The sequence below is a fragment of the Carlito syrichta genome, unplaced genomic scaffold (assembly GCF_000164805.1).
Source record: "Carlito syrichta isolate Samal-C Ts95f unplaced genomic scaffold, Tarsius_syrichta-2.0.1 Scaffold307155, whole genome shotgun sequence".
Classification (NCBI taxonomy): Eukaryota; Metazoa; Chordata; class Mammalia; order Primates; family Tarsiidae; genus Carlito; species Carlito syrichta.
This window is the reverse complement of record NW_007251251.1, coordinates 307,610-330,511: the sequence shown is the minus strand read 5'-3', so window position 1 is coordinate 330,511 and position 22,902 is coordinate 307,610. Positions and strand designations below refer to the sequence as shown.

The 22,902-nt window shown below is 40.0% G+C and overlaps 1 protein-coding gene across 5 annotated transcripts in view; it reads right to left on the bottom strand.

Annotated features, from left to right (window-relative positions):
- Positions 1–22,902, bottom strand: part of SPOP (speckle type BTB/POZ protein) — a 79,485-nt gene that overhangs the window by 43,486 nt on the left and 13,097 nt on the right. The gene's annotated exons all lie outside the window — the stretch shown is intronic.

Sequence of the window (22,902 nt, the reverse complement as noted above, 5' to 3'; positions counted from 1 at the left end):
AGGCTGCGGTGGCCGGGAGCGGCCACTGCACTCCAGTCTGGGTGACAGAGTGAGACTCTAACTCAAATAAATAAATAAATAAAATAAAATAAAATAGATAATAATGTAGTCTTAAAAACCAAAAAAAAAAGCCAATGAATTCAGTCCAGATCATCTCACTAATGAAAATTCTATGCTGGCAAATATTTTTCCTGTGGTTAATGGGAATTAAATAGCAGTGGGGTTACTTAATAAGCAGAGGGGATAATATATATAGCTCAGGAAGAAAGCACTTTTTTTTTTTTTTGGTTTCTAAGACTACATTATTATCTATTTTAAATATTGCTTCAATGTTGGTTTTTTTCTTTAGCTTTTAAAATTTACCATTTTTTCCCCTGAATTCACTGATTTAAAAAAAAAAGCCAAACAAAAAGAGATCGTGACAAACACTGTCAGCTAAAGTCCTCTTTATTCACTTTCTCAGGTCTCTTTCTAACTCTTACTTCCAGAGACAACCTATTGCCATGTATTTAGTGGGATCCTTCCACTGCGCTGTAGATGTGTATGTGTGTGTTTGAAAATGCTTGCAGTAATCCAACATATCTTCACAGGGATTCAATCCTTCTAAGGAACTGTCCACAGAGCACCGTCTCTCCTCTCCACCATTCCACCTTCTACCCTCCTGCAGAAACGTGTCCTCCCTCTTTCCTAATTGCATTCATTCTCCTCTAAGGACCAATCTCTCCTTCTGTAAACATCATCTCAAATTTTAGTAACTGAAAATTCGGACAGATTTTTAAAAGAACACGAGACTTTTTTTTTTTTCCTCCTTGAAATGACTGAAGCTTTTTCTTCTCTTTCAAATATGCTTTTCTTCCCTCTTCTTTTACTTTTTCCCTCTCAATCTGTTTTTCCCCCTCCCATTCTCTCACTGACCAACAGTTGCTTTCAGCGCTGGCAAGCTTCTGGCATGTTCATACTTTTCACTTCTTACAGGAAAAGATGCCCTCAAGTAAACCAAACAAAATCCCACTCCAAAGACCAAAGTTCAAATAAAGCGAAAAAACTTAAAAAGAAAAAAATACTAACCATATTTTGCTGCCTTTCATTTTGGTATTATGGTGAGGAATAAAGTTCTAATTACCAAATAAGAGCAAAATCGAACTTACTTGCATATTTATCATCTTTATGGCATTTAAAATTATCCAGGGTCCTCTGTTTCACAAGTCACTTTGGTTAAGAATTATACGGCCACTTAGAGGAGGTCTGTGGAGTTGAGCACTGTAGACTAGTGGAAACCATCACCTCAAGATTCTCAGCAACAACCTGGCACCCCAATCCCATCCTCCTGGTATCCCCTCCTCTAAAAGGATTCCCAAGGTCCTTTCCAGTTAAAATGCTTTAGGCTGTATAACTACTTTCTCACAAACTGTATTCAATGCTTCACAGTCTTCAAAGTAGGCTGACATTTATGATCTTATTTGGGATTTTAAACAGCTCTGTGAGGCATGCAGAGCAAGTATGTTACAAATAAGGAAACAGAAGCTCAGAGTTCCAATTTGTCATGGCTACATGGCTATTAAGGGGCTTGAGTTCAGAACTTAAATATTTTAACTCCTAATCTAATAATTTGTAATTACTTTAATCCGATATTCCTTAGATCAGATATGGTCTTTGGTTCAACATGTAGGAATTGGAAAAATATCTGAGAAAGATACCTTTATATTCCCTAGCTTTCAATTCTGATTTCATTTTCAAGTGGCAACTCTGTAGAAAGGTATGTTCTTCTGTTCTAATGAATGCTGAGCACCACAAATAATGAAGACCTCAGCAAATCATTAATGGGTTTAAGCCTACACTTTTGAGACTGGATCCTAGGAACAAATCCTATGTTCTAATTCTTTTAGAATAACTTCACACTTTAGCACCTAAACGATCATTAATTTTTAAAAATGTCTACTGTTCTAACATGCCAGAGTAATTTTCTAGTCTGAATTTTCAAGAAGCCAGTGTCTTCCCCCACAGAAATCTCTTTCCTTTGCCACAAGCTTCCCGAATTAAAAAGCACAATTTCCACTAACCCTTAATTATATGCATCTTAGGTGTCTAACATGACTCAACTACTAACTGGCACCATCTTCAACCCCATTGCTCAAGCCATAAACCCTATCTTTCCACATCCCCTCTATCAGCAAGTCCTGCCGGCAGTCCTGCTTCTCAGTGGATTACACATTTAACCATTTCTCTACCCTGAACAGTTAACTGGTTTCTAATTGATCTCCCAGCTTCCTCTGTAGTCCAATGTGTGTATGTGTTCTCCATATAGCAACCAGTGAGTTTTAAGATGTAAATCAGATCATGTCACTCCTCCTGGCAGCCACACTTACCATAAAATTCAGCCTCAGGAACCTACAGGATCCTACAAGAGCTGACCCATTACACCCAATCCATCACTTCCCCTCTCACTTATCACTAACTTCACCCCAAACACACTGGTCTTTCTATGAACAAGCTGGGCTTGTTTCCATCTCAGAGCCTTTGCATGCTTCCCTCAGCCTGGAAGAACCTTCTAGATCTTCACAAGCTTCTGCTATTTACATCCTAGCTCAAAAATCACCTCTTTAAAAAGAGATCTTCTCTGACCACAGTCAAAAGTAGCAGCTCCACCTCGACTCCTTCTCGGAATCCGTTTCATGCAAACGTATCCTCTACATTGCCTACAGTCTCTAGGCTGACCCCCTTCTGAGGATATGCAGAACAGTGACATCCTGGTCCTGCAGAGCTGGACATTGGAAGCTCTGCTGAGATCATGCTCGTATTCAAGTCAGAAGCAGACTCTAGTCTTTTTGTTTTTCATGCCCAACATAATCTCTACTAAACTTTTTTTCTTTGAGTATAAAATTTTTAATAAACAAAATCATACTTATTCTTGGAATATTTTCCTATCATATTGTTTAGGCCTCTCTTTTTAAAAAATATGCTAAACCTTTAGACTCTGTCTTTATTTTTTATTTGCCTTAAAGAAATCATTAGTTTTTCTAAGTCTTACTCCATAGGATATAGTTTACTTCCCATAATTTAAAAAAACAACTGGTTATAAAGGGACCAGAAAGATGAGATCTATTTTCCAGGATGGGAAATTGTCTTGCAATAGAAAAAAAAAAAAAAGCTGGAGATATGAGTATGTTTAGAGATGGTGATCTAAGTAATACCAACAATTTCAACAAATGCCTTATAGGGTGATAGTAAAAAATTGAGAAAGCTCGTTAATACTACTTAATTTTTCAAGAGTAAAGACTAAGCTGATCTGAATAAAGTAATGGGAGTTCTGAATACTTTATGAGGGCACATGACTTGTACCCAGAGCATCCTGTGTTGTGTCTGGAACACAAAACATGTTTCATAAATGTCTGACAAATAAAGAAGTAAAATAATTTGAGAGATATAAAAGGACTTAATAATATTCAGTCCAATGCAGCTGAGCTCAGACCAGAACCCAGGCTCATACTATTGGCCCCAGAGTTGCACTGGAAAGAAGAGATGTTGGGTTCAAGTATTTCACTGTGGGTAGATGAGAGATAATACAATGATGAAAAACAATTAGACAGTAATTAAGGACACTGGGTCCAACAACGACTGATGAACTGAAAAAATGCAAGACAGACATTATGGAGAGTCCAAATGGATTAATAAAATTCTCTCCATTATCAGAAAGGATACCAGAAACAAACCAGAAAACACATGCAACACTGACATCCCCCACCTAACCTTCCAGTCTTATCTAATGTGACTATTCAAGCTAAGTCACTGTCAAGTCTCTCAATTCCACTGCTCACTCTACATTCATAACAAAATTAATTAAAGCGGCTTTACAAACTGAATTCCTCCTAAGAATATGGGGTGACAAAGATAAATTTGCAACTGTTTGTTCTTGGCCCCTATAACCTCTTTTCCCTTTCAATTCAACCAAACCTTTACTGATTAAAACAGCACAGACATAATTTGACTCTGATCCTCAAGATGTGAAAAGGCTTCTTTATTTCTGGAAGCTTTTTCCTTCAAAGCAAAGATTCATCCAAACAGCCTAATCAAATAATTATCAAATATTTAGTGACAATTCTGAGACAGGCCTATGGATCATTTAAATTTTGGAAGAGTAAGTTTTTCCCACCTATACTAATACAGGTTGAACATCCCTAATCTCAAAATGCTCCAAAATCCAAAACTTTTTGAACATGGACATGACACTCAAACGAAATGCTTATCAGAGTGTTTCAGATGCTCAATCAGTATGTATGGATTCTGTCAATATTTCCAAATCCAAAACAATTCAAAATCTGAAACATGTCTGGTCCCAGGCCTTTTGGATAAGGGCATTCAACTTGTAGTAGAGTCACAAGTAAAGGTAGATTTTTAATGCTAAATCTAACAACTAACCGTAACATTAATCAATGTATTTCGATTGCATGAGCCCTGAAGTCAAGTATAAAAAATATTCATTGAATGCAGTTTAAATGTCCAGTTCTGGCTGGGCTCGGTGGCTCAGCCTATAATCCCGGCACTTTGGGAGACCAAGGTGAGTGGATTGCCTGAGCCCTGCAACTTGACGAGACCTCATCTCTACAATAAACCAAAAATTAGCTGGGCGTGGTAGTGCACGCCTGTAGTTCCAGCTACTTGGAAGGCTGAGGCGGAAGGATCACCAAAGCCCAGCAGGTCGAGGCTGCAGTGGCCAGGAGCAGCCACTGTACTCCAGTCTGAGTGACAGAGTGAGACTCCAACTCAAAAAAATAAAAAAAATAATAATAAAAATAAAAAAATAAATGTCCAGTTCCAATTTCACCATTACCAATTTCTTTATTTGGTTTGAGTGAGAAGAATATGTTTCTGCCCTTAAAGAGTCAGAAAAAGACTCAACTAATAGTTAAAAGAAGTGCTCATGTTTTCAACAACTGAGAGCTTCTTTCTCCTCATTAGATAAAATGTCCCCCCCACTTTAAACAATTTCTGACCATCTCGTACAGTAGATTCTCCCTTCAAATAACAAGTCATTTAGAAGTCATAGACAGTCAGGCGTGGTGCTCATACCTGTAATCCCAGTAATTTGAGAGGCTGAGGCGAGAGGACTGTCTGAGCCCAGGGTTCAAGACCAGCCTGGGCAACTTGGCAAGACCTCGTCTCTACAGCAAATAAATTTTAAAAAAATTAGCCAGGCATAGTGGCATGTGCCTGTAGTTCCAGCTACTTGGAAGGCTGAGGTGAAAGGACTGCCTGAGCCCAGCAGGTTGAGGTAGCAGTGGTCACTGCACTCCAGCCTGGGCAACAGAGTAAGACTCTGACTCAAAAAAAGAAAAAAAAAAAAAAGACAGAACAAAGAAAAGATATCACGCCGGGCTCGGTGGCTCAGCCTGTAATCCTGCGCCTTTGGGAGGCTGAGGTGAGTGGATTGCCTGAGCCCACGGGCTCGAGATCTGCCTGGGCAGGCGAGACCTCATCTCTACAATAAAAAATAAAAAATAAAAAATTAGCTGGGCGTGGTAGCGTGCGCCTGTAGTTGCAGCTACTTGGAAGGCTGAGGCAGAAGCATCGCCGGAGCCCAGCAGGTCAAGGCTGCGGTAGCCGGGAGCGGCCACTGCACTTCAGTCTGAACGACAGTGAGACTCCAACTCAAAAAAAAAAAAAAAAAAGAAATCACAGACTATCTTCCCATCCATTCACCCCTGGATACAAGATAGAACAAAAACACACTACAATCAGTTTTTAAAATAAAGAATAGTCAGTTAGGTATTCACATCAGAAGGGGTAGGTTTGAACTCTATTCACTTCAAATAATACTTAAGGAACTCATAAATCCATTTACTTTCAAGGTCCCTCAATGCTACAAGTGTGGGGAAGAATTAACATTACCACTTTATCATTATTGCCAGAGGCAGTGCCTTTGAAAACTGTCTTAAAAAGATCACCATTTTATTGGGTCTTCCAGAATCAATTCTTCAGTGAAAAATGAAGATCAGTTAAATAAACTGTTAGAATAAGAATAGAAAAATTCAGTATACTCATAAGCTATTGTTGTCCTCGGAACCTGAATTCTACTGCAGGCTTTGCAGATACTTTCCTAAATTTGAATTTTCTCATCTTTAACTAAGGGTAACTGTACAAGAACACCTAAGGTCCTGTCCTATGTTAAAGTTCTATGCCCCTGTGAAAACACTGTCAAAAACTATATCTGCTCCTCTGCATATACTTTTAAAAATACATATATAACATAAATAATTAAAAGTTATAAGAAGTTATAACTGAAAAGTATGTTTCCTTCTAGACTCCCAAACTCCCCTCTGAAGCCTAAGTAAAGGTAACCACTGGTTTGTTTGTTTGTTTGTTTGTTTTTTGGTATCCCCAAACAAACTAAACAGGCATGTAACAGCAAACACAGAGGGTGCCAAAGAATGTATACACATTTCAAGCGATGTTATCTATGTATTACCTTTCAAAGATAAATTAAATCACAGTAGCAATGTATACAGTATGACATTAGATCACCCATGCTTCTGCCACTTTCTTCATCCTGCCTGTCCCGTGGTGACACCAGCATTCATCTGATTAATGATTAGCACCATCTTTTAAGTGAACATCATACTTAAAATGTGTATATATTTTTTGGGGTACCCCTGTATAATGCATATTCCCTGTAGGCATACATATACTTTATACTTTCTAATGGTTGTACAGAATTCTGCCATACCCTGCTGTGTGGTTTCCAGTTTTCCCTACTGCAAACAACGTAGCAAACAAGTATATCTGAACTTAAGCACAAGGTAGGCCCAAGAGCCTGCACACTACTTATTTTGATTGATGTTGCCAAACTGCCCTCCAAAATGTACCAATATGTATTTCCAATATGATTCCCCTTGGGCATCCATCCTCTTGAAACATTCAGGATGGCCAGAAACAGTCACAGAAGAGTGGGTACAAACCTTTAATTAGAAAAGCCAGTGAGATTTTGACCAGGAAAAAAAAAGGTCAGAAAGGTATTATATGAATAATCAAAATACCAATATGTTGGTACTCCTTTATTTACAAGATTTAAGTGTTCATGGTTCTTTGCAGTGCTTGTAAACGAAGATATTGACAGAAAATAAATTTCTATTCAAAAAGTGTAGAGGAGCAATTTATATTGTAAATCCCATGAATCCCAAGAAAGCCTAGTTCTGCCTTGTATTAGGATGTGGATTTTAATAAGATGTATGGCTAAATTCCTCCACATATAATCTGACCACTTCCAGCCAGAAACAGTAATCAGCACAGTGAAAAGTGAATTTAGTTCCTTGTCTTGTCACTGGCAAAGGACACCCATTAATTTAATTCAGCTGTTTACTCCCGAATTAAATGGGACGGTGCATGATTCCAGAGGTTATTAATAAAGCTCACAGAAAACAACTCTTGGGGTATTAAAAAAATTATTTTCTTAAATTAGAGACCAGGCCGTGGGGAGAGTCTCTATGTTGCCCAGGCTGGTATCCAACTCCCAGGCTCCAGAGATCTCTTACTCAGCCTCCTGAGTAGCTGGGACTACAAGCATGTGTCACCATGCCCAGCTAAATGTTTTTAAAATTAATGTCTAGAATGTAATAGATATCCAATAAATAACTATTAATTTATGGTATCTACTTTGGAAATTATTCTCTTAGTTTCTTTTCTTTTTTTAAGAAATGGGGAGCTGGGTGCCAGGACGTGTGCCTAGAGTCTTCAGATACTCAGGAGACTGAGGCAGGAGGATCCCTTGAGGCCAGGAGTTCAAGGTCACAGTGCACTGTGCCAGTGTGACAGCCATTGCACTCTAGTCTGGGCAACATAGCAAGACTCTGTCTTTAAAAAAAGAAGGAAAAAAAAAAGAGTTTGGGTGTAGTGGTTCACATCTATAATCCCAGCACTTTGGGACACCGAGGTGGGAGGACTGCTTGAGGTTAGGAGTTCAAGACTAGCCTGGGCAACATAGCAAGACCTTGTCTCTCCAAAAAAAATCAAATTATAAAATGAGCAAGGTATGGTGGTGCATGTCTGTAGTCCTAGCTACTTGAAAAGCTGAGTTAGGAGGATTGCTTGAGCCCAGGAGTTGGAGGCTGCAGTGAGCCATGACTGTGCCACTGTACTCCACACTGGGCAACAGAGTGAGACCCTAACTCAGAGAGAGAGAGAGAGAGAGAGAGAGAGAGAGAGAGAGAGAGACAGAGAGAGAGAGAGACAGAGACAGACAGACAGACAGACAGAGAGAGAGAGAGAGACAGAGACAGAGAGAGAGACAGAGAGAGACAGAGAGACATACTTTGGAGGACCTATGATGAGATGGGAAGACAATGAGATGGGAGGATTACTGGAGCCCAAGAGTTCAAGATTAGCCTGGGTAACATAGCAAGACCCCCATCTCTACAAAATAATAATTAAATTAGCTGGGCATGGTGGCACACACCTGTAGTCCTAACTACTTAAAGACTGAGGCAGGAGGATCGCTTGAGCCCACATGTAGCACAAGTGCAGTTAGCCATGATTGTGCCACTGCATACCAGCCTGGGAGACAGAGCAATATCCTGTCTCTAAAAGTAAAAAATAAAATATTTATTACATCTTCAATTGTAATGTGTGATCAACATTTGGTAGGGAAAAAACAAATACTTTGGTCTTACATAGAAATGTGGAAAAAATGGGATATTTTAGAATCAGAGAAACTTGCTATATTTGAAGTGGTATATCTGTTTTCAGTAGACGTTGCTTCTAATTTTATAAGTAGGAAAATACAACATATAAACATTCACTATGAGACTATTCCTAACACATTTCTTTCCTCTCCTCCAACACCCACATCTCTCAAGAAAACTCCCCTCAACCTCCAATCCCACTGGGCCCAGCTACTCAGGAGGCTGAGGTGGGAAGATCCCTTGAGCCCAGGGATTCAAGTATAGCCTGAGCAACAAAGAGAAACCCAATGTCGTTAAAAAAAAAAAACAGCTACAAAAAAAACTGCCTCCCAGTTTATTATAAGGATTCACTAAAACACAAGTCCCACATATTTAAGCAATAATGGGAAAAACTCAGAATCAAAGCCAACCTTAACGCCTACATATAAAACCAACCAAGCGCAACAAGTCCTATGCCACGGACCAGAAATATCTCTTTCAAAATGGGGGGGGGGGGCCTTCTAACCCTTGCTCTGGACTACACCACAAACTGTAGGTGGGGCCCAACTGCAGACACTAGGCTCAGAGCAGATAGTTCAAGGTATCCAACAGGGTCAACAGAAAAAGAGAGGGGAGGTTGAATTAAGTGGGATGGAAAGTCAAATATAAGAGAGTTACTTTGCAAGGATCCTGTCCATGATATTATCAAAAACTTATGGGGGAGATCTCCAGATCCTCTCACTAATAAAAAAAAACCCTTACCTGCAGGCATATGATTTGAGTAGGCCCTTCCTTGCAGATTAGTTGCAGCTGAAGAAAAAAGTCTTCTAGACGCTGGCAAATGTTATCTAAGAGTTCATTGTCCCATTTAGCAGACTGAATTCCACAAATTAGTAGATAAAAATTTTAGGTGAAGTTTTTTCAAATAAAAATTTGAAACCAAAACCCCCAAAGAACACCAAATATTCCAATCACACAATTAAAGAAACAGGACTCAGACAGATTAAAAATAACCACAGTCTTCAATACAATCTATTGTTTCCACACAAGAATCAGTTTCTTGGATTTGAGATTAGTATTAAGTAGCAGTCGGTCAAGGAGCAAAAATAAATGTCTACTTGAAACTATCCCAAAAATCAAATCCAAAGACATTCAATTTAACACTGCGCTTGCTCACACTGTTGAGAACAAACTAAAGCAGTGCTTGCTTGGGTTACCATGTTAAATGGTATGACATAAAAGAAACTACTATGACATAAAAGAAAGTCACTGCTCACAATATGCTGCAGGCAGCCTGGTTATCAAGGCTCATACCTATTGGCTACTGCCCACAGCTGCCAGAAAAGTTTATCCAATCAGATGTGTAATCCAAATGACTTCCAAAAGTAAGTCGTTTTTAAACTGATATTCTGGCTGGGTGTGGTGACTCACACCTGAAGTTCCAGCACTTTGGGAGGCAGAGGCGAGAGGATTGCCTGAGTCCAGGGGTTTGAGACCAGCCTGGGCAACTTGGTGAGACCTTGTCTCTGCAATAAATACAAAGTTTTTTTTAGCCAGATGTAGTGGCACTTGCCTATAGTTCCAGCTACTTGGAAGACTGAGGCAGAAGGATCACCTGAGCGGAAGGATTGCCTATACTACTGCACAGAGGCTGTGGTGGCCATGAGCACGCCACTGAACTCCAGCCTGGGCAACAGAGTGAGACACTCAAAAATAAATAAATAAATACATACATACTGCTATCCAATGTTCTTGAGACTTTCATATTATTTATAATTAACCCAATCACTTCTTTTTTTTTTTTTTTTGAGTTGGAGCCTCACTCTGTCGCCCAGACTGGAGTGCAGTGGCCGCTCCCGGCCACCGCAGCCTCGACCTGCTGGGCTCCGGCGATCCTTCCGCCTCAGCTTTCCAAGTAGCTGGAACTACAGGCGGCGCACGCTACCACGCCCAGCTAATTTTTTGATTTATTGTAGAGATGAGGTCTCGCCTGCCCAGGCAGGTCTATACATACATACTGCTATCCAATGTTCTTGAGACTTTCATATTATTTATAATTAACCCAATCACTTCTTTTTTTTTTTTTTTTGAGTTGGAGCCTCACTCTGTCGCCCAGACTGGAGTGCAGTGGCCGCTCCCGGCCACCGCAGCCTCGACCTGCTGGGCTCCGGCGATCCTTCCGCCTCAGCTTTCCAAGTAGCTGGAACTACAGGCGGCGCACGCTACCACGCCCAGCTAATTTTTTGATTTATTGTAGAGATGAGGTCTCGCCTGCCCAGGCAGGTCTATACATACATACTGCTATCCAATGTTCTTGAGACTTTCATATTATTTATAATTAACCCAATCACTTCTTTTTTTTTTTTTTTTGAGTTGGAGCCTCACTCTGTCGCCCAGACTGGAGTGCAGTGGCCGCTCCCGGCCACCGCAGCCTCGACCTGCTGGGCTCCGGCGATCCTTCCGCCTCAGCTTTCCAAGTAGCTGGAACTACAGGCGGCGCACGCTACCACGCCCAGCTAATTTTTTGATTTATTGTAGAGATGAGGTCTCGCCTGCCCAGGCAGGTCTATACATACATACTGCTATCCAATGTTCTTGAGACTTTCATATTATTTATAATTAACCCAATCACTTCTTTTTTTTTTTTTTTTGAGTTGGAGCCTCACTCTGTCGCCCAGACTGGAGTGCAGTGGCCGCTCCCGGCCACCGCAGCCTCGACCTGCTGGGCTCCGGCGATCCTTCCGCCTCAGCTTTCCAAGTAGCTGGAACTACAGGCGGCGCACGCTACCACGCCCAGCTAATTTTTTGATTTATTGTAGAGATGAGGTCTCGCCTGCCCAGGCAGGTCTATACATACATACTGCTATCCAATGTTCTTGAGACTTTCATATTATTTATAATTAACCCAATCACTTCTTTTTTTTTTTTTTTTGAGTTGGAGCCTCACTCTGTCGCCCAGACTGGAGTGCAGTGGCCGCTCCCGGCCACCGCAGCCTCGACCTGCTGGGCTCCGGCGATCCTTCCGCCTCAGCTTTCCAAGTAGCTGGAACTACAGGCGGCGCACGCTACCACGCCCAGCTAATTTTTTGATTTATTGTAGAGATGAGGTCTCGCCTGCCCAGGCAGGTCTCTAACCGGTGGGCTCAGGCAATCCACTCACCTCAGCCTCCCAAGGCGCAGGATTACAGGCTGAGACACCATGGCCAGCTAACCCTATCACTTTTACTGATACTCTTTTGTCTATAAACTTTGACTTGCACAGCTGATGTTAATTAGCTATTTTTAAATATTGAATAAAATTATTAATTTTTATTTTAATTCCTACCATAGTTGAAGGAGATGAAAAACTTAGTCAAAAAAATTTTCAAAAAAATTATTTTAAAACAAACCATAGATATCTACAATGAAATCATATATTTATTTACCTATCCCAATGGGGGAGGAGACTGAAGTGCACATAGTGCTTGCGACCCAATTTGTGGACCCTTCAGGTTCTATCCCGTCTTCCTCTCTTCAAGTATTAACAACCAAGTAGAAGGAGAGCAGATACATCTAAATCCACACATTTTCTTTTTTGTGAACTTTATCACAGAATTAGTGAAAAGGTTGAGAGAAATGTATTAAAATGAGGTTTTTGCAATATAAAAAGATCCAGTCATATCCTAGCAAAGGGTCCAAGAGTAGAGCATCCAAAAATTAAAAAAATAAAAGAGTAGAGCATTCACAGAGCCCTGGGACAAACTCTGACTGCACTTTTTAAATAATTTTTATACACAGTAAAATGTACTTTTTGGTGTGCAGTTCTGGGAATTTGGACAACTACCTACAGTCATGTCACCACAACCAAAATCAAGATATAAAACAACAAACGTATGTAAGAGTTATTGGAAGCACTTACTTTAAAAGATAGGATTTCTGTCAAGTCAAAAGCAGAAAAAAACAGGATCCAAACATGTAAACAAGGATTTACTGAAAACTTACTAGTCCCTCTCTACTTTTGCTCCTGCCTTCTAGCCAATCCAAACCACTCTACAACCTCCCCTATTTCATTAATTTCCATGGCTTCAGTTACCAGTTACATGTCTATCTCTCCTGTACTTCAGACTGCTACTAAACATCTCCATATGGCTAGCCCACAGACATCTCTAACTCAGTGTGTCCAAAGGGAAGTCCATCTTCCACCAAACATCTGATTGTCTTCCAGGGATCCAACCACTCATCCAGGTGCTCTAACTAGAAACCTGGGAGTCAGCCCTAACTCCCCACTCTCCTTCACTACCCTCACCTCTACTTCCCACTTCCCAATTCAGTCAACCACTACATCTTGCCAATTTTACTTCAAAAATACATCCCAAACTCACCCCCACAACCAACAGTTTTACTTCAAAACTCTCAAACTCAACTCCACAACCAACAATAGTACACTGAGGTATTATTTTAATTGCAATACTTTCCTCTTCCATTTCTGCAGTTAGCCGTTTTTTGCTATCGCATCTTTGAATACACTATTTCCTCTACCCAAAATGCCTTTTCCCTCATCTGTGTAAACACCGATCTTGTAAACATCTACTTTGACCTCTCCAGGTAGAAATAAATGCTTCTTCCTTACTCTCAATGTGCAGATCTCTTATTGTTGTAATTATTTTTCTTTCTCACCAGACAAGAGTCCCTGGAGGGCACTTACTGTGTCACATTAACCTCGGGAAGACTGGTGTCTAGACATTGCCTAGCAAATAATAGGTGCTCAATAAATGTTTGAAAAAGGAATGAGTGAATAGATTGTGATTCAGATAAAGTGGCCTCAAAGACTGTTACTTTCCTTTTGCTAAGATTACACGCTTATCAAGTGCTATGGTTTGAATGTGTCCTCATGGTTCATGTGTTGAAAACTTAATTCCCATTGCAAACTTACTTGGAGATGGGGCCTAATACCAAACGATTAGGTCATCAGGGCTCTGCCCTCAAGAACAGATTCATGTCCTTCCTGCCAGAGTGGGTTAGTGAGTGGGCTGCCCTCCTTCCTCCCTCCTCCTCTCGCATGAGCTCTCTCGTCCTTTTGCCTTCTGCCATGGGATGACGCAGCAGGAAGGCCCTTGCCAGATGGACCTTGGACTTCCCAGCCTCCAGAACTGTAAAAATAAATCTCTGTTCTTTATACATTGCTCAATATCAGGCATTCTGTTACAGCAGTGTAAAACGGACTAAGACACCAAGTGATCTTTTGATTAGTACAGCACAGTATGTTTGCTAGTTGTGTATCTCAGGCAACTTACTTAAAAACCCTGTGTGCCTGGGACTTCCCATCTGTAAGATACAGATAAGCATACTTTCCTCATAAGGTTGTTGTGAACTCTTTTTTTTTTTCCTGAGTTGGAGTCTCACTCCGTCGCTCAGACTGGAATGCAGTGGCATGCTCCTGGCCACTGCAGCCTAGACCTACTGGGCTCCGGCGATCCTTCTGCCTCAGCCTTCCAAGTAGCTGGAACTACAGGCGCACACTACCACGCCCAGATAATTTTTGATATATTGTAGATTCGAGGTCTTGCCAAGTTGCCCGGGAGAGTCTCCAACCCGCTGGCTCACGCAGTCCTCTCGCCTCGGCCTCCCAAAGTGCTAGGATTACAGGCTGAGCCACTGAGCCTGGCCTTGTTGACTTTTTGATCATAGTAAATATCGTAAAAGTGATTATATTTGTGAATTCACAAATATAAATTTTAAACACAAATTACTTTCAAGTTTTTTGGGGTTTTTTTTTTTGTTTTTTTGAGTTGGAGTCTCACTCTGTTGCCCAGGCTGGAGTGCAGTGGCATGCTCCTGGCCATCGCTGCCTCAACCCGCTGGGCTCAGGGAATCCTTCTGCCTCAACCTTCCAAGTAGCTGGAACTACTGGCATGCAGTACCACGTCTAACTAATTTTTTGATTTATTGTAGAAATGAGGTCTCGCCAAGTTGCCCTGACTGGTCTTGAACCCACGGGCTCAGACAATCCACTTGCCTCAGCTTCCCAAAGTGCTGGGATTACAGGCTGAGCCACTGAGCCCGGCCTGTTGTGAAGAGTAAATAAGCTAAACACATGTAAAATGCTTAGACAGCAATATACATAGTAAATACTCAGTAAACATTAGCTATTATACTAGCTGGGCATAGTGACTCAGGCCTGTAATTACAGCACTTTGGGATGCAGAGGTGAGAGGACTGCTTAAGGCCAGGAGTTCAAGACCAGCCTGAGAAACACAGCAAGATTCCCTCTCTACAAAAAAAGCAAAAAAGCAAAAATAGCCAGGTATGGGGCATGCACCTGGGTCCCAGCTACTCGGAGCACTGAGGCAGATGAGCTTAGGAGGTGCAGTGAGTAGTGATCATGTCACTGCAGTTCAGCCTGGGTGACAGAGTGAGGACTTGAATAAAAAAAAAAAATGAGTGATTTTATTTTTTTTAATAATACCCTGATATTAGGAAGGAAAAATTAGATGAATAGATAATGTTTTCTAGGTCATGGAAAAGACTAAGTAATGGAAAAGACCACTCAATATACATAATAAAATGGTATTCTGGATTATTTTGACAGCATTTTGTGAATTTGGCTGGGTTTTCCCAAGAACAATTAACTCAGTGACAGTGAAGAAACTGAACTTACTAGCAAAACTAAGTAATGGATCCTGAATCTTAAAGACTCCACAAAGTTAAGAATATCCTGAAAGGGCCTAACAGAAGAGCCAGTTGGGCACTATATGATGCCTTACCTTGGTTCTCCCTAAAATGCAACATTTTGGTCAATTTATTGAAAAAAATATGATGTAAAGAGGGGGCTACTTAAAGTATGCCACTGATTAGCTCTGAACCTGATTATGTACTTTAAAGTCCTTGAGTTTTAAAAAAGTACCAGTCAGTTCTCAATTGTCCATTATAAGGGAGGTAAAGAGTCATATAAATAATTCAAAACAGTATAAACAAGAAATTCTTAACATTTTACTTTGGAATGCATTATATAATTTTTTCCTATAGCTCTCCATGCAAAATTTTATCTTGACTGAACTAATAATAGTTTACATAGCGTGGACAAACATTAAAGACATCATGGGAGTGAATTCAAGATAAAACAGGAGGCCAGCATGAGATAAATTTGGATGGATAATTTACATGAGGATAAACTGACTATTACATGATCATTCCTCTTGATCTCACAGTATCCTCTTGCAGTTCAGTCTTAGCCATAAAATTCTTTCAAATGAAAATCTCTAAATGCCATTTAGAAGTAAAAGATAAGTACAACCAAATTTTCAAAGGTGAACTAATCTATACCTGGGGGGCCATTAGAGAATCATTCAACTGAGGATCCTACAGGGGACGCATGATTGTGCCTAAGAAGCTGCCAGTGAGTACGAGCCTGACTACAAGCCAAGTTATTTTATAAAAAAGTCAAGGTATTCCTAAAGGTTATCTAATACTCTCAGTGCTAGAAAGGACTTCAGAGACCACTTTGTCTAAGCCATTTTATTTTTATTTTTTATTTTTGAGTTGGGGTCTTACTCTGTTGCTCAAGCTGGAGAAGAGTGGCATGATCACGGCTCACAGCAGCCTCAACTTCCTGGATCCAGGGAATGCTCCTGCCTCAGTCTCCCAAGTAGGTGGGACTATAGGCATACACCACCATGCCTGGTAGATTTTTTCAATTTTTTTGTAGAGACAAGGTCTCACTATGAAGCCCAGGCTGGTCTTGAACTCTTTGGCTCAAACAATTCTCCTGCCTTAGCCAAAGTGCTAGCTGGGATTACAGGCGTGAGCCACCATACCTGGCTAAACCCTTTGATTTTATAAAACAAATAGATCCACAAAAGCTGAAACATATCTGTCAAATCATAAAGCAAAATAAATATTTAAGTACTGAGGAAGTTCATTATTTATATAATTCATACATAAATAATCCTTCTCCTATATTTATTTTAAAGAGACTTGACTATATCCAGTTTGCTTAAATTAAGCCACATCTGTACATTTGCTTTATCTTACAGTTCCATACCATACAACATCACATACACTAAGAATAAAGTCAGTCCTTTAGGATACAACTTAAAACTGTACAAGCCTCTTCACTAAAGCCACAACGTAAACACTCCTTTCCAATCAGTTGACTCTAGTCTATTTGTTAGCTCAAACACACAACCATATGCCTTTCTCAAATTTATGCATACCACTCTTAAAGCCAGGAATGTTCTCCTACCTCCTGTCTGAAACTATCTTTCCAGATTCAAATCAAGTCCTACCTTGTCCTGAAGTGTTTCCTAACCACGCTAAGCACTCCAAACTCCTATGCTTATTGTCACCTTCTTGGCAGTTAACAAATGTTACTTAGAATCCATCAGCTGCCAATTAACAAAGGATGCCCAGAATTTTAATTCTTGTGCTTGTGTGTGTGTATGTGTGTGTATCTTCCCCTACCCCCAAATTCTCTTTCAGTAGGTCTAGTGAGACATAAGAATAGGTACTTAAAAAACAAAATAACTGGACCAGGTTCGGTGGCTCAGATTGCAATCCCAGCACTTTGGAGTAAGCGTGGACTGCCTGAGGCCGTGGTTCGAGATCAGCTCAGGCAACTTTGAGATATCATCTCTACAATAAATCAAAAAAATCAAAAAATCTTTAAAAATTTTAAGAAGTATTAGAAAGAAGGAAACAGTTGCTATAAGAATAAACTTGATTTTTTATTTTATTAAAATATATTTAATGCTGTTTAAATATATTTTCAATGACAAAAAATATTTAAGATATAAGTAGGAAAAAATAACACTGCATACTCTTTAACACAGCAATTCTACTTCAAGAATCAACCCTGAGGAACCAATCTTATATATAAAGATTTATATATAAGAATGTTCATCACAACATAATTTATAAGTAAAGACTGAAGAAAAAGAAAGTTTATTAGCAGGAAATTGGCCAAGTAAAATATGATGCATCCATACAACTGAATTCTATGTAGTTTCTTTAAAAGACTTTTTATTGACATAAAGAGGTCTACAATGTACTGAGTTATTAAAGCAATTTTTAAAACAACACACATAATCCAATATAAATAAAGACAGGAATATCTACATGCATATATACATTTAGAGAAATGCCTAATAAGATGTTCAGAAAATGTTAACTGTAGTTAACTCTGTATGGTAGAATTTGGGGTAATTTCTTACTTTTTCCTGTACGCTTTTCTATTTCATTCTGCGAATTATTTTATAATCAGAAAAAGCAAACACTTTAATTCTGAAAAAAATACCATGCTGATTTTTCAATACCAACTATTTTTAGGATTTGTGAGGAGTGCATTTTCCCTTTACCACCACCTAATAAGGGGTGACACAGGCACTCACAGGTAGCAATCCCCAGCAATGTGTCAAAGTTGACATGTAACTAATAACCCTGTTTTCATGTTGTTTCTTCAAGCCAGACGTTTTCGAAACAATTTACCCATAAGTTTCACTAAAAGGAGTTTCTCACCTATGCAGAAGATGTGTCCATGGGTGGTGACAGGACAAATGGCAATGAGTCAAGAAATCTTCCAAAGGTCAGTGATCACCACCACCACCACTCCATCACCAGACCACCAAGGCAGAGGGGAGCCACCACTGCTGTGGTAAATCTGGTCAACAGATCTGAGTACTGAGGTATGGGAAGGCCAATATGATACTCTGAGTCTTTATGTTAAATGGATTTCAACTTCAAGGACTCCCATGGCCATTCCACTTCAGAAGCTCATCCATACTCCCATACCTCAAGCAAGGATCGCTTGGAACTTTTGCCACTTCCTAGATACCAACTTTTGAATTTTTCTTTCTGGACTCTTATCCCTCTACCAAGAGAAAGGGAAAAGTTAAAATGAGAAAACAAAAAGTGCAAGAACCTTGAGAGAGAGGACTCAGCTGGGCACACTGGAAGAATAGAAAGGAAGGCAATGCAGCTTGAACATGGACCAAAGGAAAACACTTTACAAGAAATAGGCAAGGACCCTATCACAGAGAGCCTAACAGGTCATACTAAAAACCGTAGATGTTGCTATTTTCATAAATTTTGCTACTCCCATGGTGAATCAATTTCAAATAAATGAAACTGCTTCACTTTCAATGTATGAAAATGATTTTCTACATCTATGTCTGGAACCTCATCTGCTCTTCCAAAACCCAGTGCAATAGATTCAACTGCCTACCGGCTAGGCAGCCTCTCTTAAATGTCAACACATTCAAAGCCAAACACAATCTTTTTTCCTAAGCTAACTTTTTTTCCTAAGCTAACTCCTCTGGTCTGCTTCATATCTGCTGATGGACCGATCATTCATGCAGGCTTTGTATCTCAAAGTTATCTTTCATTCCTTGCCTACTGTCCACCCCCACCATATACAGGCTCCTAAATCCTCCAATCTACACTTGCTTTTTTGTAGTCCCACCACTACTAACCTAGTTCACACTAGCACCAAGTCTGTTCACATTACTAGAGTAGGCTAACATGTTTCCACATCTCCAGTTCTTTCCCCATCAAATTTATCCTGCATGATGTCATTTAGATACTTTAAGACCACCAGTAAGCAGATGCCATACAAATGTATTACCTCAAACTCTGATTTCACTGCAAGCTCCACTCATATATCTGCCTACTTAACATATTTATACTTAGTCTCATTCGCATCTCAAATTTAACATGTCTAAGACTGAACTCCTGATTTCTGATCTCCCCTCCAAATTCCACACCTACTCCTCCTATTCCTCTCCATCTCCCACCATCATCTCAGTAAGTGACACCTCTACCCATCCAGCTGCTTGAGCCAGAAACCTGGGAGTCATTCCTGACACTTTCCTCTTCCTCAACCCCCACATTCCATCTATAATTAAATGAATTCTTTCCTTAACATGTTTCTCAAATCATCTACTTCCCTCCATCTCCGCTGCCACTGAGTCTCACCTGCAAGATTTTCATTTAAGTGGAATGGGTGCAGTCCAGGCAGCAGGAGTTGTTGAAGTTCCTCAGGTGACTCTAACAAACAGCTAAGGGTAAGATCTAGACTTTGGGCTTCTACCACCTCTCTGACTTCATTTCTACTACCTTCTCCCTTGCTCACTTTAACTCTGAGTCATGCTGGCCACCTTGCTGGTTCCTGAACATGCCAGGCACACACAATGCCCCATGGCTTTTGCAATCCCTTTTGTCTGGACTGCTGGTTCACTCCCTCATCTTCTACAGATATTTACACAAGCATTACCTCGTAGTAATTTAGTGAGGACTTCCCTGGCCATTCTACCTAAAATCACAACACCCACTCCCACCCCAACACGCCCTATCTCTTTTTTGGCTTTTGTTTTTCTCCTTGGGACTTATTACCTTCTAACATACCATATATTTTATTTATCTTGTTTGCTGCCTGAATATGAGCTTCACGAGAGCAGGGATTTTTGTGTTTTGTTCCTTAACTAGATCCCCAGCATCTGGCACATAGTAGGAACTCAATTAATATTTAATGCCTCAGCAAGGCCTTCCCTGGCTCCCCCAACTAAGTTCAATCTCTCTGTTATTCTCCCAAATAGTAATTTATTCCTTCATTACTTTATAATAATTCATAATTATTTTTGTGTTTATTTGTTTAAGCTCCTTTCTGACACTGCAAATTCTGTAAGAGGAGGGACTTTTCTTTAGGTTCATCACTAGATGATACACCTTGCCTCATACTTACATGACACAGAGCAGCTACTCAAAAACTAGTCAGCAAATAGATAAATACATACATACATATATGAGGTCAAATAATTTTCAGAAAACACTCTGATCATGCTATTTCTTCAACCCACCACTTTTCAAAGTTTCCCATGCCTTACCACATTAAACCCAAACTATTAGCCACAGTGGGAAACCTTTCTTGTTCTGAGCCCGTGTACTTGCCAGTCTTAGCTCTTTTGCTTCAGTCACACTACACTCTTCACAGCCACACTACACTCTTCACAGTGGCCAGTACACACCCTATACTAACAAGCACCGCATTTCTCACCTCCACATTTTTACCCAGCACTCCTTCTGCCTGAATTCCCTTCTCCATCTCTGCTAGTCAAAATTCCAACCTTTCACAACACCTGCCCTTCAAAACCCAGTGCAAAGAGAGTCTTGACTCTCACCTCGGCTTCCCCAATGATTTCCTCCTCTTCTAAACACCAAATACATAATCAAGGTTTCCTCTCCCACTCATTTCAGAACATACTCCTCCCTAACCTTCTACCATGTCTTTTACTTAGTCACTTGATATCTGTTGAAATGAAGTCAGTGAACACCACTACTCTCTTCTCTGTCATAAAACTTATTTAAATAGTTGGGGGAAGGGAGGGGCTATTCCTCTTTAGTGAGACCCTTTAATGACCAAAAGATATAAAGCTGGAATGGTGAATTCCCAACCTTAACCTTCCCTTCTGTGCCTTTTCTGGAAAGGCAGGACCTTCCCAAATGCAAGTTTTAGAACTCAGATTTTAAAATATATTTAACAGCTTGAAAAACTGTTAAGTCGTACATACTACATGACAAATTCCATAAGCTTTATTAAAATGGTTTAGCTAAGACTACCATACAGTTGAAAGAATGTCTGCTGAAAATCTGAACACCTAACACTCTGCTGTTTGAAAATGATAATTCCTGGGAAAACATCTGTGTTCAACTAGAGATTTGAAACTTTTTAGGATCTTTTAAAATATTCCATTCATTCTGATATTATGTTAAGCGATGTTAAGTGACGGTCCTTACAATCTAGTAAAATTCCACTAAGAAACACTTGTATCTCAAGTACTGACCTTGTGTCCCTGTCCCCACCCACACCCTCTCCTAAGGCTGTGGTTCTCTTTTTTTTTTTGAGTTGGAGTCTCACTCTGTCGCCCAGACTAGAGTGCAGTGGCCGCTCCCAGCCACTGCAGCCTCGACCTGCTGGGCTCAGGCGATCCTTCCGCCTCAGCCTTCCAAGTAGCTGAAACTACAGGCGCGCGCTACCATGCCCGGCTCATTTTGATTTATCGGCTCATTTTGATTTATCGTAGAGATGAGGGCTTGCCAAGTTGCCCAGGCGGGTCTCGAACCCGCGGGCTTAGGCAATCCACTCACTTCAGCCTACCAAAGCGCGGGATTACAGGCTGAGCTACCACGCCCGACTAGGTTGTGGTTCTCATGTCCATGGATACCTTGAGGTCCCTTTCAAGGGCTCTGTGAAGTCAAAACTGTTTTCATAATAATACTAAGAAACTGTTTGCCTTTTTCACTGTGTTGATATCTACACTGACAGTACAACAGCAATAATGAGTCAAACACCTGGTGCCTTAGCATAAGCCAGGGTAATGACCTCAAACTGTACTAGTCATTGTGTCTTTCACCAAGATGCATAGGTGATTTAAAAAAACAAAGAGTCACTTGCACTTAAGAATATTCTTGATGAAGCAATAAAAAAGTATTAGCTGTATATGTCTGAACCCTTGAGTGCAGGTCTTTTACATACTCTGTGTAATAAAATGGGCCATATGCATAAAGCACTTTTGTAGGACACTCAAGTACAACGCTGTCTCCAAGAAAAGTGTTGTGCCTCTGAGTTGTGAGTGAAACTAGCTGCTTTTTTTCATGGCACATTACTTTTACTTGGAACAAACAATAAACTGGTATTCAGACAAGAATATTTGCAGACATTTTCTTAAAAATGGAGTCTGTCACTTCAAGGAAAACAAGTGACAGTATCTGTTGCCAATGATAAAATTCAAGCTTTGAAGGAAATAATTAGAATTTTGGAAAACTTGTAGCCGCTTGACAGCTTCCCAATACTTACAGACTTTTCTCAGGAAACGGGTGGTAGTAATAACTAATGCAGGATTTTTTGATATTGCATTATGAAATGTTTAAACTTTTGGAAGACCTGCTTAACTCAATGAACTAGAATTTCCCAAATGACCAAAGCATATTATAAAATCATGTATGGGGAAAAGATCCATTCTAGTGCAGGACAGACCGGATTGGATTTTAGTGAAACAGTGATATCAATGATTCCAAATTCCACACTGCAATTTAATTAAAAAGAAATCAGCACTTGTCAAATTTTGGTGTAGTATCAGAGAAGAGCACGCATAACTGTCCAAAAAGGCTATAAAAACATCTCCCTTTTTCAACTATATGTCCCTTGAGGCCATATTTTCTTCATATACTTCAATCAAAACAATTTATCACATCAGATTAAATACAGAAGTAGATATGAAAA